Source organism: Camelus bactrianus, chromosome 2, assembly GCF_048773025.1.
Source record: "Camelus bactrianus isolate YW-2024 breed Bactrian camel chromosome 2, ASM4877302v1, whole genome shotgun sequence".
NCBI classification, from domain to species: Eukaryota; Metazoa; Chordata; class Mammalia; order Artiodactyla; family Camelidae; genus Camelus; species Camelus bactrianus.
In genome coordinates, this window is record NC_133540.1 from 45,492,058 (window position 1) to 45,514,271 (window position 22,214).

At 35.5% G+C, this 22,214-nt stretch overlaps 1 long non-coding RNA gene across 1 annotated transcript in view; it reads left to right on the forward strand.

The window, feature by feature from the left end:
- The first annotated feature begins 93 nt into the window (after positions 1–93).
- Positions 94–22,214, forward strand: part of LOC123616183 (uncharacterized) — a 27,091-nt gene continuing 4,970 nt past the window's right edge. Inside the window, exons 1-2 of the long non-coding RNA XR_006724063.1 lie at positions 94–188; positions 17,646–17,771. This is a non-coding gene — a long non-coding RNA (uncharacterized LOC123616183). The remainder of the gene's footprint in view (positions 189–17,645; positions 17,772–22,214) is intronic.

Below are 22,214 nucleotides of genomic sequence, written 5' to 3' on the forward strand. Positions count from 1 at the left end.
ACGTAATGAGACAGCTCGCTCCGGAGAGGCTGCGCCCGGGTGCGCATGCGTACAGGCACTATCTGCGCCGCTTGCTCAAGTTTCCCCGCCTCCGGGCCGACGACCGGAAGTGCTTCGGCGGTCTACAGCTTGGCTGCAAGTGTTGGCGGTCCTGCCTTTTGCAGGCCTCAGCGGGATGATAAAAAAAGGTAACCTGAGAGATGATATATTTTCACCTGGTCAGTTCCTCACTTTACAGTCTGAAAAGCTACTTCTTCCAATTCTGTAAAGGTTTTAAAGTGATTTTTAAACTCCAACTACTTAAACTTGACTGAACAGCACAGAGAAAACAAAAAATTACCGTGGCTTGAACACTCCTTTATACCTGTGTGCTTACTCCAGTTTTTCCTAAGTGTAATGAATGTGTGCGGTGCTTTAAGAAAATGAACTCCATGATTTTGGTACATTTTCATTAAGTATAATGTTCTTTGTATAATAACTCACGTTTGAGAGATTTCACACACGTGATATATATGCTGAAAAAAGACATGGGGGGAGGGTATAGCTCGAGGTTAGAGTACGTGCTTAGCATGCGTCAGGTCCTGGGTTCAATCCCCTGTACCTGCATTAAATAAATAATAATAATAATAAAGAAACAAACCTAATTAAAAAAGACTTATAAGGTTGGTATGATAGACTTTATACATATAGAAGATTGTGATATTCAGTAAGAATATATAACAAACTGAGAGCCACTCCACAAAGTTAGGTCTATTTCTAAATGGAAAGCTCTTTTCATCTACATTAATGGTTATATCAAGTTCACCTAAGTTTGTCTACCTGCGAGCTGTATAAAAGCTCTGTTCATAGAAAAATCAACTTTTACCATTTCTGGAAATTCTTTAAAAGTTGTATGTTATAATGCTTGAGCAGCTGGTTCCAGAGTCCAGTCTTCCAATTAGACTTGCTTTTGCTGTTAAATTTCAGAAGTTCCTGTAATTCGCTGTCATTGTGGGTTTTTTTTTTTTTTTTTAATTTCAGGGGAGTGTTTATTCTTTATTCTGTTAATACCAGGTATTGTATTGACTTTAAAAAAAATTATTCTAGAGCAGTTTTGTAGATGTTCTTAATCCAGTTAAGGAACATCCCCTCTACTCGTAGCTTATTGAGAGTTTTTATCATGAATGGTTGGATTTTGTCAAATAACATTCTCTTCATCTATTGATATAATCATGTAATTTTTCTTTCTTCGCCTGTTGATGTGATGGATTACATTAATTGATTTTTGAATGTTGAACCAGCTTTGCACACCTGAGATAGATCTCACTTGGTCATAGTGTATAATTCTTTTAATATATTTTTTGATTCAATTTGCTGATATTTGTTGAGGATTTTTGCATGTGTGTTAATGAGATATTTGTCTGTAGTTTCTTTCCTTGTAATGTCTTCCCCTGGTTTTGGTGTTACAGTAATGCCGACCCAAGAGAGAGAGTTAGGAAGTATTCCCTCTGCTTCTATCTTCTGAAGGAGATTGCAGAGAATTTGTGTAATTTCTTCCTTAAAGTTTGATAGGATTCACCAGTGAACCCATCTGGGCCTGATGCTTTCTCTTTTGGAAGGTTATTCATTATTGATTCAATTTCTTTAATAGATATAGGCCTATTCAGATTGTCTGTTTCCTTTTGTGTGGGTTTTGGCAGATTGTGTGTTACAAGGAATTGGTCCATTTCATCTAGGTTATCATATTTGTTGTACATCATGTTCCTTTATTATCCTTTTCATGTCCATGGGATCTGTAGTGATGTTCCTCCTATCATTTCTAATGTTAGTAATCTGTAACTTCTCTCCTTTTTCTTAGTTAGCCCGGCTAGCATCTTATGAATTTCACTGATCATTTTAAAGAACCAGCTTTTGGTTTTATTGATTTTCTCTATTGATTTACTGTTTTCAACTTCATTGATTTCTCTAATTCTTATTGGTTCTTTTCTTCTGCTTACTTTTAATTTAAATGCTCCTTTTTTTCTAATTTCCTCAGGTGGAAGCTTAGATGATTGATTTTAAATCATTCTTTTATTCTAATATATACATTCAATGGTATGTTTCACTGCATCCCACACATTTTGATAAGTTGAGTTTTCATTTTCATTTAGTTCAAAATATTTTTGAATTTCTCATGAAATTTCTTTGAACCATATGTTACTTATAAGTGCATTGATTAATCATGTGTTTTGGAGTTTTCCAGTTATTATTTTGTTGTTAATTTAAAGTTAATTCCACTTTAGTCTGAGAGCAGGCATTGCATGATTTCTATTCTTTTACATTTGTTAAGGTTTGTCCAATGGCTCAGGGTCTATCTGGTTGAATGTTCTATGTGAGCTTGAGAAAAACATGTCTTCTGTTGTTGGATGAAGTAGTCTAGAGACATCAATTCTGTCCGGTTGATTGATGGTATTGTTAAGTTCAGCTTTGTCCTTACTGATTTTCTGCCTGCTAGGTATGTTCATTTCTGAGAGTGGTGTTTGAAGTCTCCAACTATAATAGTAGATTCATCTATTTCTCCTTGCTCTTCTGTCAGTTTTTGTCTCACTCTGTTTATGCTTTATTGGTAAGTGCATATACATTAAAATTTATCATGTCTTCTTGGAGTATTGACCTTTTTATCATTACGTAATGCCCTTCTTTATCCCTGATAACTTCCCTTGCCTTGAAGTCTGTTCTGTTGGAAATTGCTGTAACTTCTCCTTTCTTTTGACTAGCATTGATATATTTCTCCCCATCCATTTACTTTTAATCTATCTGAGTCTTTATACTTAAAACGGGTTTCTTATATCTAAGTTTAGACAGTTGGGTTTCCAGTCTGAGAATCACTTGTCTTTTAATTGATGCATTTCAACCATTGGGGTTCAAAGTAATTACTGATACATTTGGATTAATATTTAGCATATTTTTTGCCTTTGTTCTTTGTTTCTACTTTTGTCTTCCACTCTTTTTCTGGCTTTTTGGTTTTAATTGAGCATTTTATTTGATTCCCTTTTTCTCTCCTTTCTTAGCATATCAGTTATACTTCTATTTTTTTTCCTTTGTTTAAGTGATTTCCCTTGAGTTTGCAATATACATTGACAACCAATTTCAGTCCACTTTCATATAACTCTATACCATTTTGCTGTAGACTGAGTATTTGTGTCCCTCCAAATTCATATGTTAAAACCTTATCTCTAGTGTGATGGTATTTGGAGGTAGCACATTTGTGTGATGATTATTATATTATGAAGATAGAGACCTCATGAATGAGACTAGTTCCTTTATAAAAGTGAACCCAAAGAGTTCCCTTACTTCTTCCACCACGTGAGGACACAGTGAAAAGACAACAAGTTGTGAATCAGAAAGCAGGATCTCACCAGGCACCAAATCTTCTGAAGAACTTTTTAACACTTTTCACAAGGCATTTTTTTCAAACTTTATTTTGAATGATTTTAAACTTAGAGAAAAGTTACAAAATAATAGAAAACTTTCTCTACCTGTGATCTCACTGTGTAGCCCCTGGTGTGCTGTGTACCCTCCAAGACCTGTGGGTAATAAACCTTGTTGTTGCTTTTTCCAAAGTTTCCTGATGGTTATTGCTTAAGGCAATGATCATGATCTTGCAATTTAAGAACCGCAATGGCTGATCCAGTCACAACAGTGGTTCTGAAAGGAGAAAAGCCTGTGTATGGAGCTTACTGCAGGCCCTGTGAGTGCCCCCAGGCATTTTTAGCACATAGCATCGTTATTGATAGGCTGATACTGGTACAAAGTACACATATGTTTTATATCACATTACTAACAAACAACCAAGAAGCATACAAAAACACTCATTGCTGCTCCTCAGATGCAGACATCTTCAATTCATTTAACACTTTATTTTTGTATATTCTGCCATATTACTAAATAACATGCTTATGTTCTTTGTTCATTTTTCAGTTTTAGATTTAAATCTATTAAGTTTCTGTTGTGGATGAGGAATTATGTATTTAGTTGTTTTAATTTCACCCCTCTCTGTCCTCATTTCATCTGATCTCATCCTCCAAATGTAGTTACCTCATAATTTTTATCTCAATATTCAGTTTATATTACAATTATGTAAATATTACTCACTTCTAGCTGAGACATAGAATTCTTTTTCCTTTTTATATATACATAACTTTGGGCTTTCCCTACAGTTTAAAAAAATACAAAGCAATGCTTGTACTTTGAACAATTTTTAAAGAATAATGATGTATAGTTCTGAGGAAGCTATGTTAAGAACATTTCTGCCTAAACTTATACAGTGTTGTAAGTCACTTAATTCTTAATAAAACTGAGAAAAAAAGAATATTTCATCTCATATCATTGCTTAGGACAGTTGATTTCCCTCTAAGGTAACTTGAGGCAAGAGGTAAGACTGCTTTATTAAGATATTACAGTGAGGTTGTTTGAAATTTTTCTTGTTTCTTGAGGTATGTTTCTATTTGTATAAACTTCCTGGTTTTGCTGTATCCCATTGGTTTTGGACCATTGGTTTGCATTTTAATTTGTCTCCAGGTTTTTTTCTTTTTCATTTCTTTCTTGATTTCTTCACTAATGTATTGTTTATTTAGTAGCATATTGTTTAGCCTCCACATGTTTGTGTTTTTTGCAGTTTTTTTCTTGGAGTTGATTTCTAGTTTTATGTGTTATGGTCAAAAAAGTTGTTTCATACGATTTCCATTTTCTCAAATTTACTGCGTCTTGTTTTGTGGCCTAGCATATGATGTATCCTAGAGAATGTTCCATTTGCACTTGAGAAGAATGTGTATTCTGCTGCTTTTGGATGGAATGCTCTCTTTATATCTGTCTTTTAAGTTTATCTTGTCTAATGTGTCAGTTGAGGCCATTAGTTTCTTTATTGATTTTCTGTCTGTATGATATGTCCATTGATGTAAAGTGTGGTATTAAAAAGTCCGTTACTATTGTGTTACTGTCAGTTTCTCTCTTTATGTCTGTTAATATTTGCTTTATGTATTTAGATGGTCCCGTGTTGTGTTCATATATGTTTCAAATTGATACATCTTCTTGGATTGATCTGATCTATATACTTCTTTGTCTCTTGGTACGGTCTTTGTTTTAAATTCTATTTTGTCTAATATAAGTATTGCTACCTCAGCTCTTTTTGTTTCCATTTGCATGGAATACCTTTTTCCATCTCCTGGCTTTGATGTGTGTGTGACTTCAGATTTGAATTGACTCTCTTTTAGGGACCATATATATAAGTGTCTTTTAGGGACCATATATATAAGTCAGCCACTGTATGCTTTTTGATTGGAGTATTTAGTCCATTTACATTTAAAGAAATTATTGATACGTATGTACTTATTGCCATTTCATTCATTGTTTTGAGGTTGTTTTTATAGTTCTTTTTTGTTCTTCTTTCATTCTCTTTCCTTGTGATTTGAGGACTATAGTGTTATTTTTGGATTATTTTCTCTCTTTTAATGTGTATGTCTATTTTTTGGAGGGGGGTTTGTGGCTACCATGAGGCATATAGCCATAGCAAAGTATATATATGTTACCTATATGTATACACATGTGTACATTTATATATGTGTATATGTATATATATACACACACAGTTGTTCTAAGTTGCTAGTCCCTGAAGTGTGAATGGATCTTAACAGCTGCATTTTTGTTACCTTTCCTGTTCACTGTTTTTGAAATCACATTTTATGTCTTTTTGTTTTGTGTATTTCTTAACTGCTTATTGTGTGTATAGATGATCTTACTGTCTTTTAAACTTGCCGGTAGCTTTATAAGAGGTTGATCTGCTACCTTTCGTTTATATTTACCTTTACCAATCAGATTTTTTTCCTTTCATAGTTTTCATATTTCTAGTTTTGGCCTTTTTTGTTTTGCTTAGAGAAATCCCTTGAACATTTCTTGTAAAGCTTGTTTGGTGGTACTGAACTCCTTTAGATTTTTCTTATCTGTAAAACTTTTTATCTCCTTTTCAAATCTGAATGATAGCCCTACCTAGAGTGTTCTAGGTTCTAGGTTTTCCCCTTTCATTGTTTCAGATATACTGTGCCACTTCTTTTCTGGCCTTTAGAGTTTCCGCTGAAAAGTCATCTGATAGCCTTATGGGAGATCCCTTGTATATCCCTTGTGGTCCTCTTTTGGTTGATCCTGTTTCTGACTCTATACTTTCTGTATCTCGATGCCTTTTTTCTCTCCAGATTTCAGAAGTTTTCAATTCTTATGTTTTCAAATATATTCTTTGCTCCTTCTGTCTCTGTTCTTCTTCTGGGACTCCAATAATGTGAATATTATTATACTTGTTGTCACAGAGGTCCCTTAAACTATCCCCTTTAAAAAAAAATTCCTTTTTCTTCTTTCTGTTCAACTTGAGTGGTTTCCACTACTCTGTCTTCCAGTTTGCTGATCCATTCCCCTGTGTCATTTAATCTACTGTTGATTCATTCTGTGTATGTTTAATTCCAGTCATTTTATTCCTCAGCTCTGTTTCCTTGTTTTTAATTTTCTAAGTCTGTGTTAGAAACTTCTAACTTCTCACTGTGTTCATCCATTCATCTCCCAAGTTTTTTTGAGAATCTTTTAATCATTACCTTGAATTCTTTATTGATTAGATTACTTATTTCTTCGTCTGAGGTTATTTCTTCTTCACTTATTTCTTCTCTGAGGTTTTACCTTATTTCTTTGTTGGGAACATAGTCCTCTGTTGCCTCATTTTGCCTAATTCTCTGTTTTTATTTCTAGGTGTTTGTTGGTTATTTATGTTTCCTGATCTTGGAGGAGTAGCCTTATGAAGGAGACATTTTATGGGGCCAGGCAGTGCACTTACCTCTGCATGCTCTGTAGGTGCCCTTTATGTGGGCTGTGTGGGCCATTCTGCTGTGGCTGGCTGTGTTCTCTGTGGGCACTGGTCGGCATGGCTGGCCCCAGGACAGGCTAATTGCCAGCCCCTACCTTGGGCAGAGGCTGCCAGCTACTGGTGGGCAGGGCTCAGTCCAGGCATGGCTGGCTCCAGTGTTCTGGAGCTAGTGTTGGCCTTGTGGTGTGTGGGGCTGTGGCCCAGGGAAATCCTGGGAGTGGTGTTGGCTTGCTCATATGTGAGACCAGATCCCAGGGCTGCTGGCTAAGACACCCAAGTTTTCCCAGAGTTGGCACAGGCCTTCTGGTGGGTGGGCTGGGTCTTAATGTGGCTGGCTCTGTGGGACCATGGTGGTGTCATGGCTACTGTCCACCCACTGATGGGCAGGGCCAGGGCCCAGTATCTTTGCTGCAGTGCCCTGGTAGTCCCGGAACTGGAGTTGGTCCATTGGTGAGCAGGGTTGGGGTCAGGCAGTATCAGGCCTTGTGCTAACCAGTGGCTATTTGGGCTGGGTCCTGGGCCCTTTGGTGGTCTGGGCTGTATTCCTGCCCACCTAGCTTCTTGGCTTGGGTTATCCCAGGACTAGTGCCAACTGGCTAGTGGGCAGGGCTGAGTTCGGTCACTAATAAACTAGGGAAGGATTCAAAAATGGTGCTTGACTTCACCAGTGTCCTTGTCATAGGATGAGTTCCCCAGAGTGGCTGCTTCCTCCTGTGTTCTCAGGGTGAGTCCCAATGCCTTCTGTCTCTCCAGGAGGCCAAGATCTTCAAGTGGGCCTGACCCAGTCTCCTTTCAAATTACTGCTTCTTTTCTGCATCTTGGAGCATGTTAGATTTTGTGTATACCTTTTAAGAGTGGAGACTATTTCCCACGGCCCTCTGGCTCTACTAAAAGTGGGCCCCACTGGCCTTCAAAGCTAAGTGTTCTGAAAGATCATCTTCCAGTGCAAGTCCCCCGGGCTACAGAGCCCACAGTGGGCTTGTTACCCTTTGCTTCTTGGTGAGGACCTCTGCAATTGTACTTATTCTCCCATTGTGGATCTTAAATATATCACATTTCTGCCCCTCCTATCTGTCTCATTGTGGTTCCTTCTTTATATCTTTACTTGTAGAATGTCTTTTATGCTAGGCTTTAGGTCATTCTCATCACTGGTTGCTCTATAAATGGTTGTAATTTTGGTGTGCCTGTGGGAGGAGGTGAGCTCAGTGTCTTCCTATTCCACTGTCTTGGCCTCAGTCACCTGTGTCTCAAAATTTCCATTTCTTTTTTGGTCAGTGTTAGTAGTTCATGTTTTGCCTGAATTCCTTTTCTTTAGATTTTCAAATTTGCAATTACTGATTAGAACAATTTGTCTTTTAAAATTTCTCTTAAATCTGTATTTGTCTCCTTTTTCATTTCTTGTTTTGTCTACTAAGGAGTGTATTTATTTTATTAGTTTATGTAATAAAGCTTTAAATTTATCTTTGCTATTGTTATTAAGTTCAGTTTTACCTTTTTTAGTTTTTTATCTTCCTGATTCATTTTTTTCTATTTTTAATGATGAGTGCTTATGCCTTTTTTCATTTTTTTCTCTCTAAAAACAAAATTGTTTAAGGCTATTGTGAGATAATAGAAAAAGATATATGTATATATTAGTCTCTGCCCCTGGTTCCTGGCACAGAGTTCCTCAAACCCTTTTAATTTCCTATGTTACAAGAGCATCTCTCGTTCTAATATTTGCTTTTTACCCCATCCTGCCACAAGGCTCCTAAAACCCTTGTAAGTTCCTATATGATAAAAGCACGAGGAGCATTATGTGTTTTACTGAGGTGACTCTGGTTGGGCTTCTGGATGGCTCCTGGCTGTGGGCTGGTCAACAGAAAGACCCAGCCATGATTAGAAGCTCGGAACTTTCAGTCCCACTCCCCCTTCCTCAAGAGAGAGGAGAGGCGCTGGAAATGGGGTTAATAGTTGATCATGACTACGCGAGGAAGCCTCTATAAAATCCCAGTTATAGGGGCTCTGGAGAACTTTTGTGTTGGTGAAAGCATCCACATGAGGAGAGTACTGCACCCAGCTCCACTGGGACAAAAGTTCCTGTGCTCTGGACCCTCCCAGGCTTTGCCCTATTTATCTCATCTGGCTGTTCATCTACATCTTTTATCATATCATTTAATAGACTGATAAACACATGTAAGTGTTTCCATGAGTTCAGTGAACCATTCTAGCAAATTAATCATGGGAACCTCCAAATTGTAACTAGGTCAGACAGAAGTTGTTGGTAACCTGGGGACCTGTGACTTGCGATTGGCATCTGAAGTGGGGAGTAGCCCTGTGAGAGTAAGCCCTTAACCTGTGGAATCTGACTCTGTGTCCAAGTATGTAGTCTCAGAGTTGAGTTAAATGGTAGGACATCCAGCTGTTGTGGAGAATTGCTTGTTTGTGGGGGAAATCCCTATACATTTGATATCAGAACTGTTGTGAGTGTGAGAATAAAGGAGACACAAAGGAAAGAAAGACATAGGAGGAAAAACTGAGGTTTTAACAATACAGGTGTGAATTTTCCTCAGTACTGTTTTCATTTACCCTGTTGGTCTTTGTATGATGTATTCTCCTTTTCATTGGTTTCTGGACAGTAATTTCCTATGTATTTTCTTCTCTGGTACATACATATTCTGCTTTCATTCTGAATTTCCAAATTTTGAGATTATTTATTGGCTTATGATTAGAGGATGTGGCCCAAAATTTTCTTCTCTTGGCCATATATATACATACATATATATAATCATTTTTTGGTAAACATTCCATGAACATGTGGAAGTAGATCTAAATTCTGTTTGAGGGATGGAATAATTGAATCACGTTAACAGTGCTGTTCTTCTATGTCCTTACTACGTCTAATTTTGCCCATGCCATATACGTTCTCACTTCCTTATTAATGGATTTTCAATTTTGTTGGAGATAGCAAGGTACAATCTGCAAAACTAAATTTCCTAGGTTACCAAGGTGATGGAGTATCCTTAAAATTAAGTTCTGGTGAATGGCATTTTGGTGAAAATTGCTGAGTGTGGGTTCCAGAAAAGGTTCCATTTTTTTTTTTCATTTAATTTGCCAAATGGGTAGACCTCATTTGCCCTTCCCCTTTTGTCCTTTTTTTCTGTCTGGAATGTGGATATAATACTTTAATTAAAAAAAAATCGAAATACCAGGTCAGTGAAAATCAAAAAAGAGGAAAGTGAAGAATTAACTGTTAAGCTGTCATGTGTCAGTGTGGTCAATTAGGACAATGAGCCAAACTAAAAGTAATAATATTTTATTCATTTTTTGTGCTACTATACACGAGAGGTAAAGAAAAAAAAAGTGCTAGCTTCTCAGAGTTCTGTTTTTTCTCCATGGAATGGCAGTGGGCGTGGGTCATCAGATGACAGGCAGTGCAGACAGGTGGAAATGTCTTACTGCTTAAGAGCACCGATCAAAAGGCTACTATCATGTATGGACTTGGGGTTTGGGAGGAGGAAAAGGCATGATGGCTAGAAGTGGAAAAGTTCTCTGTCAGAGGAGAAAGTGTCTTAGTCAAGGTTCCCTGATAAAGAAGTCTTGATGGAGGTTCCTCTATAAAGGGGCCTCTGAATGGAGGTGATTGGGCTAGAAATGATGATGGCCTAGGGTGGGAATGGGTATCAGAGGCCTTGATTGCAACTCCCCTAGAGAATGCAGTGATCTGGCTGTGCTCCAAGTCTGATGGGGGGAACGCAGTTTGGCCCCATGAGGCTGTCTAGGCAAAACCTATGTAATTGCCTGTTGAACCTGAGGGGTCACACATAGGATTTTAACTTGGAACCAGATTCTTCATTATCAGATAAGAGGAATTTAATGTTAAAAGGAATAATGGGCATAAAGAAGGATCTATAGGATATGTCACAGGTGATGAAAAAGATGTTATAGACCCCTATGTATCAAAAAATAAATACACAAATGTATTAGACATCTAGGAAGTTGATTTTAGACATGTGCATCTGTATGTCTGTGTCTATATGTAAGTTCACTTAGCAGCTGTCTAATATAAACTTAGATGCATTTTATTTTTGTTACTGCCAAGGAAGAAGAGCATCTGAGACAAAATAAGATTCTCAACTTAGAATCTAGTTTAGTTATGTATTTTTTAATAATACTAATTCCTGTTTTCACACATCATAACTCATATAATGATCAAGATAGTGTTGTTTAATACATTTAATATTTAGATTTACCCATATATTTATGTTTTTTATTGAAGTATAGGTAAATTACAGTCTTTTGTTATTTTCAGGTATACAGAATAGTGATTCAGTATTTTTGCAGATTATATTCCATTATAGGTTATTAGAAAGTGTTGGGTATAATTCCATATACTACATAGTAAATTCTTGTTGCTTATCTATTTTAAGTGTAGCGATTTGTATCTGTTAATCCCATACCCCTAATTCACTCCTCCCCACTTTCCTTTCCTCTTTGGTTACCATAAATTTGTTTCCTCTCTGAGTCTGTTCCTGTTTTGTATATACATTCATTTGTATTATTTTTTAGAGTCCACATATAAATGATAACTTATAGTATTTGTCTTTCTCTGTCTGACTTATTTCACTAAGCATAATATATATTCTCTAGGTCCATTCACATTACTACAAATGGCAATATTTCATTCTTTTTTTATGACTGAGTAATATTCCATTGTGTGTATATATAAAAATACACCATGTCTTCTTAATCCACTCATCTGTTGATGGTCACATGGGTTACTACTATTGTAAATATTGTAAATAGTACTGCTAGGAACATTGGGTTACATATATCATTTCAAATTGATGTTTTCATTTTTTTCCCCACATATATACTCAGCAGTAGAATAGCTGGATTATATGGTAGTTTGATTTTCAGTTTTTAAAGGAACCTACATACTGTTTACCATGTAATGACTGCACTATTATACATTCCCACCAACAATATAGAGGTGTTCTGTTTTCTCCACATCCTCTCCAACATTAGTTTTTTGATAATAGCCATTCTGACAGGTGTAAGGTGATTTCTCAAGTGGTTTTGATTTGCATTTCTCTAATAATTAGTGATGTTAAGCATCTTTTCATGTGCTTACTGGTCATTTGTGTGTTTTCTTTGGAGAACTGTCCATTTAGGTCTTCTGCCCATTTTTAAAATTTGTTTTGATCTGTTTCTTTTTATTATATTAATTTGTATGAGCTATTTGTATATTTTGGATATTAACTCCTTGTTAGTTGCCTCATTTGCAAATATTTTCTCACAGTCCACAGGTTGTCTTTTTGTTTTGTTGATGGTTTCCTTTTCTGTACAAAAGCTTTTAAATTTAACTAGGTCCCATTTGTTTATTTTTGCTTTTATTTCTTTTGCCTTGGGAGACTAATCTAACAAAATACTATGATTTATGTCAAAGAGTGTTTCCCCTATGTTCTCTTCTAGGAATTTTATGGTATCATGTCTTACATTTAGATCTTTAAACCATTTTGAGTTTATTTTTGTGTATGGCATTACAGAATGTTCTAATTTCATTGTTTTACATATGGCTTTCCAATGTTCCCAGCACCACTTGAAGAGACTGTATTTTCTCCCTTGTATATTCTTGCCTCTTTTTTTCTATATTGATCACAGGTACATGGGTTTATTCCTGGGATCTCTGTTCTGTTCCTTTGATCTCTATGTCTGTTTTTGTGTTGATTACTGTAGCTTTGTAGTATAGGCTGAAATTTGGAAGGATTATACCTCCAGCTTTGTTCTTTGGTCTCCAGATTGCTTTAGCAGTTATGGGTCTTTTCTGGTTTCATATACATTTTAGCATTATTTCTTCTAGTTCTGTGAAAAATGTCCTGGGTAATTTGATTGGGATTGCACTAAAACTGTAGATTGCTTTGGATAGTATGGCCATGTTGATATTGATTCTTGCATTTCAAGAGCATGGGATATTTTTCCATTTCTTTGACTCATCTTCAAATTCCTTTATCAGTGTTTTATAGTTTAAAGGGAATAGATCTTTCACTTCCTTGGTTAAGTGTATCCCTAGGTAGTTTATTTTTTTAAATGCTATTTTAAATAGGATTTTTTTTTCTTCTCAGACATTTCATTATTGCTGTATAAAACACAGCAGATTTCTGTATATTAACCTTGTATTCTACAACTTCATTTATTAGTTCTAATAGTTTTTGGGTGGAGACGTTAGGGTTCTCTACCTAGAGTTTCATGTCATCTGTAGAAAGTGACAGTTTTAGCTCTTCTCTTCCATTTTTGATGCCTTTTTTTTTCTTCTCCTTGTCTGATTGCTGTGGCTAGGAATTCCAATACTGTGTTAAATAGAAGTGGTGATAGTAGGCATCCTTGTCTTATTCCTAAATTTAGTAGGAAGGCTCTAGCTTTTAAAGTTGAGTTTATGTTCCTGTGTCATTGTCATAAATGTCCTTTATTATGTAGAGATGCTTCCTCTATGCCCACTTTGATGAGCATTTTTATCATGAATGGATGTTGAATTTTGTCAAATGCTTTTTTTGCATTTTCTGAGCTGATATGTGGTTTTTGTCTTTTCTTTTGATAGTGTGGTGTATCACAATGATTGATTTGCATATGTTGAACACATCTTCATGATCCTGGAATAAATCCAACTTGATCATGGTGTATGATCCTTTGTATGTATTGTTGAATTCAGTTTGCTATTTTGTTGTGGAATTTTGCACATATAGCATATATATTCATCAAGGATATTGGCTTGGTTGGGTTTGTTTGTTTTTTGTTTTTTGTTTTTGTTTTTGTTTTTTTAGTGCCTTTGTTTAGTTTTGCTATCAGGGTAATGGTGATCCCATAAACATGAATTTGGGAGTGTTTCTTCCCCTTTAGTTTTTTGGAATAGTTTGAGAAGTGGAAGTATAAGTTCTACTTTGTTTGTTTGGTGGAATCCCCCAGTGAAGCCATCCAGTCCTGGACTTTTGTTTTTAGGACATTTTTTGTTACTGTTTTTTTTAAATTACAGATTCTATTTCACTTCTAGTGATCAGTCTGTTCAAATTTTTGGTTTCTTCTTGAACTCAGTATTGACAGGCTGTATATTTCTAGAAATTTGTCCATTTCTTCTAGGTTGTCTGATTTATTGGCATATAACTGTTAATAGTATTCTCTTAGGAGTTCTTATATTTCTGTGTTATCAGTTATTATTTCTCTTTCATTTCTTATTGTGTTTATTTGAGTCCTTTTTCTTCTTGAGCCTAGTTAAAGGTATGTCAATTTTGTTTATCTTTTCAAAAAATAAGCTCTTGGTTTAATTGATCTTTCCTTTTTGTTTTGATATCTGTAATTTCCTCTCTGATATTTATTATTTCCTTCCATTTGTTGACTTTGAGTTTTATGTGTTCTCCTTTTTCTGATTCTTTTAGGTGGTAGGTTAGGCAGTTTATTCGAGATTTTTCTTGCTTCTTGAGGCTGGCCTGTATTACTGTAAACTATCTTCTTAGGGCTGTTTTTGCTGCATCTCATAGATTTTATCTGTTTTCATTTTTGTGTTGAGGTATTTTCTGATTCCTTCTTTGATTTCATCTTTGACCCATTGTTTTTTTAGTAACGTGTTGTTTAGTATCTACAGGTTCATTCTTTCCCCATTTTTCTTTCTGTGGTTGATTTTTATTTTCTTACCATTGTGATCAAAAAAGATGCTTGAAATATTTTTTTGTTCTCTTACAAACTTCAGGCTTCTTTCATGACTCATTATGTGGTCTGTCCTAGAGAATGTTCTGTGAGTGCTTGAAAAGAATGTGTATTCTGATTTGTTTTTTGTTTTTTGTTTGTTTTTTTTTTTTGGTTATAGTGTTCTGAAGATATCAGTTAATTCCAGATAGTCTATTGTGTCATTTAGGACCTTTGTTGCCTTCTTGATTTTCTCTCTGGAAGATCTGTCCATTGATGTCTGTGGGGTGTTAAAGCCTCTTACTATTATTGTATTCCTGTCAGTTTCTCCCATTATGTCTGTTAGTATTTCTTTCATATGTTTAGGTGCTCCTATATTGGGTACATATAAGTTAACAAGTATAATATCCTCTTCTTGCATTGGTCCCTTTATCATTATATAATGTCATTCTTTGTCTTTTTTATGGACTTTGTTTTAAAGTCTATTTTGTCTGATATTAGTATTGTTACCACCACTTTCTTGTCATTTCCATTTGAATGAAATAACTTTTCCCATCCCCTCACTTTCAGTCTGCATGTATCTTTCACCCTGAAGTGAGTCTCTTATAGGCAGCATATCGTAGGTTCTCATTTTTTATCCAATCTGCCATTCTGTGTCTTTTGATTGATTAGTCCATTGACATTTAAAGTAATTATTGATAGGTATGTACTTATTACTGTTTAAAATTTTGTTTTCCAGTTGTTTTTTTAATTCATTTCTTTTTGTTTTTCCTTTTGTGGTTTTTGTGGGTTTTTTTTTTTTTTTTAGTATGCTTGAGTTCCTTTCCTTTTGGTTTTTTGTGACTCTATTACAAGATTTTTATTAGTGATTACTCTGGATTTCAAGTATGTTGACCCATAACTATGTCTACTTGTTTTAAACTGATAATTATTCAAGTTCAAACTTTTCTAAGAGATCAATATTTTTGACTCCCGTCCCCCATATTTTGTGATTTTTATGTCCTATTTTGACATCTTCATGATTTATTCTAAAAGATTATGTTTTTACTCCCTTCCTCCACATTTCATATTTTTGCTGTCCTATTTTATGTCTTTGTGTTTATTCTTTTATTACTGTTTTTTTTTGTATTTATAGTCACTTTCACTAATTTTTGTTTTTTTAATCTGTGTACTGGCTCATTTAAGTGATCTTCAGTTCTTACTATATATTTGTCTTTTGGGATTTTCCCTTTGTTTTAGATGTTGCTTCTTTTCCATTTAGAGAAGACCCTTCATTTCTTTTAGGGTAGATTTAATATTGCTGAATTCTTTTTGTTTTTGCTTGTCTGATTAATTTCTTATTCGTCCTTCTATTCTAAATGATAATCTTGCTAGTTAGAGTATCCTAGGTTGCAGGTTTTGCTCTTTCAGGGCTTTGAATATATTATGCCATTCCCTTCTTTCTGCAAAGTTTCTGCAGAGAAATCAGCTGATGGTCTTATAGGGGTTCCCATTGTTTTTCTTTTACTGCCTTTTGAATTCTCTCAACTTTTGCCATTTTAATTATGGCATGTGTTGGTGTGGGTCTTACAGGATTTATTTTAACTTTTTCTGTCTCTCTGAATTTAGGAGAAACAGTTATCTATTGTAGTCTTAAAAAGGTGTTTTTAGTGGAAGCATTCCTATGTTGACCGCTTGTGCCCGGTGTCTTCTGTGACTGTGCTGGATTCGATGTAGATGCTAGCTATGTCTTTTCTCAGGGTGTGCTGCCCATTACCACTTTGATAGTGTGTGTGGTTGGTCTTGAAGAATCTTATGCATGAACAGGGTCTGAGGCAGTAATTCCTCTCTGCTCTATAGCTGTTGCTGCACTGTTGTAAGGGGCTGGATTTTCTCCCCAGTTGCTGGAACATAAACCCTGAGGGTCGGGCTTCAGCAGACTCTGTTCCCCTTGAGTGCATGTTTTGTTTCAAAGGAGAGGAGTGCTGAATTAATTGAGGCTCGTGTGCTCACAGAGGTCTGATGTACTGCCTTTGTAGGCCTCTGTGACTCCACTCAGATGCAGCCCAAAGTTGGGTCGCTTTCCATTATGGTTGTCCTAGATTTAGTGCATGGAAGTGGGCAGTGCAGGAATGCTTGCTAGGCTCGGTGGGGACCCTGGCGTGCTGGCTGCTGTGGTTCTTGTTGCACCATTTAAGTGCCAACAATGGCCACCATCACGCCATCTGGACCACACGCATGCCCTTAGGCTGTCTCTGCCTAGCTAGATTGATTCTTTTTCCAGGAGCCAGCTGGCCCAGATCCTGAACCCAGCTGTGGTGTGGAATGAGTCGGGGCTGGAGTGTTTGTCCAGCTCAAGTTGGGGACTGTGGTGAGCAGCAGCCACCAGTGCAGAGCCCTCCTCATCCTGTCTTTTGGCAAGCTAGCACCCAGGCGTTGCTTGCAAGTGTAGTCTAGGCTTCTCCAGTCCTTCTTTCTTTCCCACTGCTTTTCCCTGGAGTCAAAGGGGCTTGACTCCCCAGCATAGGACCCCAGGACTGGAATGCCTAGTTTGTAGCTTGATCAGCAGGGTTCTTCCTGTTGGACCTTCTCTTCCTTTCAGATCCCTCCCAGGGGTGCAGGTCCCTACCTGATGCCTTTTTTTCCTTCCCACTCATTTACTTGGAAATCTCTCTTGCAGTGTTGATTGTATAGCAGTTCTGCCAGTTTCTTAGTTTTCCATGAGAATTGTTCCACCTGTTATGTATTTTTGATGTGTCTGTGGGAGGAAGTGAGTTCCATGTCTGCTATCTTGATCTGACCACCCCCCCATACTTACATTTTCTGGTGCATTCTTTTCCATGCACTTTTTTTTCATGAAGAATTCCCTGTTGGTATTACTTCTGGTGCAAATTTGCTAAGAGAAAGTTAGCTTTTGTATGAGTATTTTGCCTTCATTTGTGAAGGATTTTTCAGTGAGTATGGAATCCTAGATTGGTAGGGTTTTTTTGTTTTTACTTTACTATTTCAGTAGTGAAGATTTCAATCCTTTGTCTTCTAGATTCTATTATTTCTGTTGAGGAGTCAGCTATTAACTGGTCTTGGTGCTCCTTAGAGGGGTAATAGACTGTTATGTTACAGCTTTTAAGATTTTCTCTTTATTTTCCAACAGCTTTACAATATTTTTAAAACAGAAGATGGTCATTGTGTTGGAGCTTTGTGATGAATGGGAAACACAGTGAAACATGAGGTACAAGACATAATGGTATATAGATCATGCAGGACATTGAAAACTATGGTAAGAAGTTTGTGTTTTCCTTTGGCATGCTATGGAAATCCATGGAGTGTTCCAGTCGTCAGTGACATATATGATCTAATGCAAGTTTTAAAGGATCAGTTTGTGTTCTGTGTTGGGAATAGATGTCAGAAAGAATTGTTAGTACACTATTGTAAGAATAGGTAAGATGATGGTGGCTTGGACTAAGTAGTGTAAGTTTAATTTTTGAAATCATAAATGAGTAATGAAATAGTTTTTCAGCATCCTTTAAGATAATTATATATTTTTTCTTCCCTCATCTGTTAATGTGAGGAATGGCAGATTTTCTAACATTAAACCACTCTTTCATCCTTGAGATAAAACTAATTTTATAGTATATTTTTAACAAGTTTATGAATTCAGTATGCTAATATTTAGGAAATTTATAATTTGTTGTATTTATGTTCATGATTGTATTTGGAAAGTTACTGTGTTCCTCATATGGTCTTTTATGCTATGGTATCAAGAGTGTATTGTGAAACTGGCTTCATAAGACAAGTTAGGAAGTTGTCACTTTTCACATTTATGTTAAAAGGGACTTGTTCCTAGAATGTTTGTAAAAGTGGGATGAAGGTTTGTTTTGTTTTTTTAGCTGAAGTATAGTTGAGTTACAATTTAAATTTCACATGTACAACATAGTGATTCATGATTTTTAAAAGTTGTATTTGACTTGTAGTTATAAAATACTGGCTATATTCCCTGTGCTTTACAATATATCACTGTAGCTTATTTATTTTATATATAACAGTTTACACTGCTTAATCCCCTACTCCTATCTTACCCCAACCCCCAACTTCCCCCTTCCCCACTGGTAACCACTAGTTTGTTCTCTATGTCTATGAGTGTGGTTTTTTTTTTTTTTTTTTTTTGATATATTTACTAGTTTATTTTTTAGGTACCACGTATAAGTGATATCATACAATATCCTTCTCAGTCTGACTTATTTCACTAAGTAATGTCATACAAGTCCATCCATGTTGTGGCAAATGGCAAGTTTTCGTTTTTTATGGCTTAGTAGTATTCCATTTTATGTATGTGCCACATCTTTTAATGATTAATTATTTTTTATTAAAGTGTAGTTGATTTACAATGTTAGCTTCAGGTATACAGAAAAGTGATTGTTATACATATATTTTTATATATATATATATTGTTTTCAGTTTCTGTTCTATTGTGTTATTACATAGAAACAGAATTTAAAAGAAATTGAATATAGTTCTCTCTGTTATACAGTATCCCTATTTATGTATAGTAATGTGTATCTATTACTCCCAAACTCCTAATTTATCACTCCCCTGCCATTTCCCCTTCAATAACCATAGTCTGTTTTCAATGTCTGTGCATCTATTTTTGGTTTATAAGTAAGATTTTTTTAATATTCCACATATAAGTGATATTATATTTATCTTACTCTGACTTGACTTAATATGATAATCTCTAGGTCCATCCATGTTGCTACAAATGGCATTATTTCATTCTTTTTTATGGTTGAGTAATATTTCATTTTATACACACGCACACACACACACAAACATACACCCCCCCCACATCTTCTTTATCCATTCAGTGGACACTTAGGTTTCTTCTGTATCTTGGCTACTGTAAATCTGCTATGAACATTGGGGTGCATATCTTTTTGAGTTACTGTTTTCATTTTCTTCAGGTATATACCCAGGAGTGGAGTTGTTGGGTCATAATGGTAGTTCTACTTCTAGTTTTTGAGGAACCTCATACTGTTTTCCACAGTGGCTGCACCAATTTATGTTCCCACCAACAGTGCAGGGGGTTCCCTTTGCACATCATCTCTAACATTTGTCTTTTTGATCATAGACATTCTGATAGGTATTAAGTGATGACTCATGATGGTTTTGATTTACATTTCTCTGATTAGCACTGTTGGGCATCTTTTCATGTGCCTGTTGGCCATCTATATGTCTTCTTTGGAAGGACACCCATTCAGATCTTCTGCCCATTTTTTGATCGGACTTGTTTTTTGAGTTGTGTGAGTTCATATAGTTTGGATGTTAACCCCTTATTGGTCATATTACTTGCAAGTATTTTTTCACATTCTATAGGTTGTCTTTTCATTTTGTTGATGGTTTCCTTTGCTGTGCAGAAGCTCTTAAGTTTAGTTAGGTCCCATTTGTTTATTTTTGTTTTTTTTCCTTTGCTTTAGGAGACAGATCCAAAAATATATTGGTATGATTTGTCAAAGAGTCTTTTGCCTGTTTTCGTCTAGTTTTATTGTTTTGGGTCTTTAATACATTTTGGATTTACTTTTGTACATGGTATTAGAGAATGTTCTAATTTCACTCTTTCCCATGTAGCTGTCCAGTTTTCCCACCACTATTTATTGAAGAGACTGTCTTTTCTCCATTGTATATTCTTGCCTTCTTTGTTGTAGACTGACCATACATGTCTGGGTTTTATTTCTGGGCTGTCTGTCCTTTTCCACTGATCTGTGTCCTTTTTGTGTGCTGGTACCGTACTGTTTTGATTGTAACTCTGTAGTATAGTCCAAAGTCAGGAATCATTCTTCCAGCTTTTTCTTTCTGAAAATTGTTTCCACTATTTGAAGTCTTTTGTATCTCCATGTAAATTTTAAAATTATTTGTTCTAGTTCTGTGAAAATTGCCATTGGTATTTATCTAGGGATTGCATAGTATGGTCTTTCCATCTGTGCTGTGTTCAGTTTATTTCATCATGGTCTTAGTTTTGAGTTCAAGGTATTTTACCTCCTTAGTTTTATTCCTAGGTATTTTATTCTTTTTGATGGGCCATAAATGGAATTATGAACAGATTATTAACTCAAAATCAGTTTCTTTTAATGCTTATGTTTGTTTTCCTTAATTAACTTTGCTAGAGGCTTGTCTGTTTTAAAATATATATATTTTTTCAGATAGAGGTTTCAGTGTTGATTCTTTATGCCATTTGCTATTGATTTATGCTCTCGTTTCCTTCTTTCTTTATTTCTGATTTATTTAGGTTTTTTTTTTTTTTTTTTGCTATTGTCTTTCTGCCTTTTTTGTGATATTCTCAGGTCATTATATTTTCAACCTCATTTTAAATATATGCATTAAAGCATACAGGCATACCCAGAGCGACTGCAGGTTCCAGACCACTGTAATAAAGTGACTATCACAATAAAGTGAGTTGCACCAAGTTTTAGATTTTCCAGTGCATATAAAAGTTAAGTTCATGTTACACTGTAGTCTACTAAGTGTGCAATAGCATTTGCACATCTAAAAAACATGTACATGCCTCAAGTAAAAAATGCTTTATTGCTAAAAATACCCTCATCTGACAATGCGTGGTTACGTAAACCCTCAATTTTAAAAAACGGAGTATCTATAAAGCAAATAAAGTGAGGTACGCTTGTATAAACTTTTGAATTAGTGCTTCAGTTGCATGTTATCAAGTTGCATGTTATATTCAGATTTATTTAAAGGCTGCTGAGTGCTTATTTTCATTTTTGTTTACTGCAATGAAAGAGGAGATGCAACTTAAAATAGGTTTAAATTGTCATTCAGTTAGAAGTATTTTCTAATTTTCAGCATGATTTGATTTTTCTAGAAGTTCATTTTTTCAGTTCTAGCATATGGAATTTCTTTTGGCTTACAGTATCACTTTTTATAAATATTCCATGTGTACAGATTATGTAGTACAGATTGTGTAATTCTGTTATACCTAGGTTTTAAAATTCTATTCTTTTTTATACTTATTGCATACTACCAGTTATCACTGTTTTTGTGGGCCTAAACTTGTATGTTATTGTCAATTGCTTTATATATTTAGAGGCTGTTATTTCAGATTGTTAGGTTTCTGTTGAATTACTGTATCATTATTAAAACTCACTGTGCATCCCAACACTCCCTTTTCTTTCCACTTGAAGTCAGTTTTACCTGATGAGTGACTTAACAGTTTTTCTTTTGATTGGCATTTTCTAATATTTTTCATTAACTTACTTTCAACTACTACATCATTATATTTATTAAGTGTCTTGTAAATATTAATTATAGTTCTTAAACTGGGAAGTTTATGGTATTTGAATTATATTACTATAACTACTGATACCTATACTTGTTATTTTATGATTTCTCCTTGTTTTTTGCTTCTCTTTGCCTTCAAGGTTTTCTTTACTACAAATGGTTTCTTTCCTAGTTATTTGCTCTTAATTGAACCTGATCCTTGTTATCTCTAAAACCAATACACAAATCCTCTTCAGTGAGGTTAAACAGGAGACCAAATGTACTTGTGCTCAACACAACTGGTTCTAATGGCCTTCTGGTATTTGCAGACTACATGAACATCCTGAACCTATTTCTTTACATTTAAAGAGGGGGAGGTAGTTTGAGGATAAAGTATTAGGAGGAACTTAGAGTTAACAGACAACCCTTGTTCACTAACTCTTGTTTAATAACTAGG